Source organism: Nomia melanderi, unplaced genomic scaffold, assembly GCF_051020985.1.
Source record: "Nomia melanderi isolate GNS246 unplaced genomic scaffold, iyNomMela1 scaffold0384, whole genome shotgun sequence".
Classification (NCBI taxonomy): Eukaryota; Metazoa; Arthropoda; class Insecta; order Hymenoptera; family Halictidae; genus Nomia; species Nomia melanderi.
Window position 1 is genome coordinate 27,501 of NW_027475499.1, and position 2,500 is coordinate 30,000.

At 52.7% G+C, this 2,500-nt stretch overlaps 1 pseudogene; it reads right to left on the reverse strand.

The window, feature by feature from the left end:
• Window positions 1-2,500, reverse strand: part of LOC143176124 (large subunit ribosomal RNA) — a 6,452-nt pseudogene that overhangs the window by 2,270 nt on the left and 1,682 nt on the right.

The window sequence follows — 2,500 nt, forward strand, 5'->3', positions numbered from 1 at the left end:
TAGCTTTAACCCTCAACTTATCCCTGTTGGGGTCAAAGCACTTTTGCAAAGCAACTTTCGTTGCTTCGCTATCTTTATTATCTTTGTCTTGAAGGAACACGGTGACGACGTGTCTCACCGGTCCCTTTGGTTTCGCAATGTTCTTTTTGGCCGCAGTCGCGTACGACTGGGCCATCGGTTTCTTTGCCTGTTTCCTCTCTATTTTCTTAACTTCGGGAGCAAGTTGCTTCCGAAGTTTGGCGAGTTCCTCCTTGAGGTTCTCGTTTTCCTTCTTTAATTCTAAGTTTGCCTTAGTTATTTCCTCTTTGTCCTTTTCGAGGGTGCTTATTTCCTCTATTCGTTCGGCAAGTTGTTTCTTGCGTTTGGCTCTTACTGCCGTTTCGTGCACGTATGATTTGTCAGCCTCTTTAAGAAGCTGTATATAATGGGCGTGGTCGAGACCAGCCTTTTTAAACAGGAATTTCATGTGGTACCCGACTTCATCACAGTATTCGAAGAAGTCGACCACATTGCCTGTTCCTTGCCTTAACGGCCTGTTATTGAACTCTCTGTATTCGATCTCTCCCTCGGAGAGATCCTCCTCCTTCGCATCGCTTTCCTGCGAAGTCGGGGGCAGAGTCGGAGTCGGTAGTGAAGGCCAAAAATCTGTTAACAGCTTTTTGGACGGACACTCCTCGTCCGAAACGCTCCCAGCTTCTACTTCACTTTTCTGAAGGCAGCGCTTCCTGCCTTTCTCAATTTCCTCTTTCGTCTCTTTGTCGTGTAGCTGTTCAATCAGCACGAATGCTTCTTTCACACTACCGCTAGCGCCACTCTCGCTAGTTTTCTCCTCTGTACATCTTTGGTTTTTGGATTTATTTTTCGATTTGCCCATAATTGTTCCCACGAGTTGGGACGAATTGAAGTCACCCTCCCGGGTGACGCCCTTTCCAGGAGGGAAGGCTGAATACAACGAGGTTCGCCAGGTGCCTCGAGGTTGGCCGCTTAGGGTTGGTGCACCCACCAACCACGGACCATCGCAAGGACGGCCCGCACCCCTTCGCCGCGCACCATAACTTAAGGTTTCGGATTTATTAGAGAGGTTTATCTCCTCGTGGACCGGCCGGTTAAGGCAAGCCCCCCGACCGGTTATGCTTCGCGTACCACTGGGTGGATGTCCCCAGTGGGTCGTTGCTAGACATACCGGCTACGGTATTTGACGACTCCGCGGTCCGTACGGTATAAATACCGCCCGGACGCTCGCAGGAGAGTCGCGCCAGAGCCTCGTTGGCAAACTCGAAAGTTTCCCAGGGTACACCACGTGGAGGAGAGGTTGGCTGTGCCAGAATGAAGCTGTGCACCTGTATACCCCAGTAGATAGGGACAGAGGGAATCTCGTTAATCCATTCATGCGCGTCACTAATTAGATGACGAGGCATTTGGCTACCTTAAGAGAGTCATAGTTACTCCCGCCGTTTACCCGCGCTTTTTTGAATTTCTTCACGTTGACATTCAGAGCACTGGGCAGAAATCACATTGCGTCAACACCCGCGGGGGCCATCGCAATGCTTTGTTTTAATTAGACAGTCGGATTCCCCTAGTCCGTGCCAGTTCTGAGCTGAGCGTTGAATGGCGGCCGAAGAGGACGAACGCTACGCGAAAGCCTCGCAGCAAGGAAGATCCGCGGGAGGCCAAGGCTCGGGACCGAGCTCGGATCCCTGCACGTTGCCGTACATGTTCACCTCGCCCAGGCCCGGCACGTCAGCCAGACCCGCTTCCCGACCAAGCCCGACACGCCCCGCTCCTCAGAGCCAATCCTTATTCCGAAGTTACGGATCCAATTTGCCGACTTCCCTTACCTACATTAATCTATCGACTAGAGGCTCTTTACCTTGGAGACCTGCTGCGGATATGGGTACGAACCGGCGCGACACCTCCACGTGGCCCTCTCCTGGATTTTCAAGGTCCGAGGGGAAGATCCGGACACCGCCGCAACTGCGGTGCTCTTCGCGTTCCAAACCCTATCTCCCTGCTAGAGGTTTCCAGGGAACTCGAACGCTTATACAGAAAAGAAAACTCTCCCCGGATCTCCCGACGGCGTCTCCAGGTCATTTTGGGTTACCCCGACGAACACTCTTACGAGGGCCCGAATGGTATGCGGTTCCGCTGCCGGGTTCCGGAATAGAAACCGGATTCCCTTTCGCCCGATGGGTGTGTACTTTTTGTCTCTCTCTCTCGTATTGATCGTGTATAAAATAAAAAAACACCTCATCTACATAGGATTTCTCTTAGGGCTTAGGATCGACTGACTCGTGTGCAACGGCTGTTCACACGAAACCCTTCTCCACGTCAGTCCTCCAGGGCCTCGCTGGAGTATTTGCTACTACCACCAAGATCTGCACCGACGGCGGCTCCAGGCAGGCTCACGCCCAGACCCTTCTGCGCACACCGCCGCGACCCTCCTACTCGTCAGAGCTTCATGGAGGATTCGACCCGTAAAGGAAGAATCCCGCCCCATTTG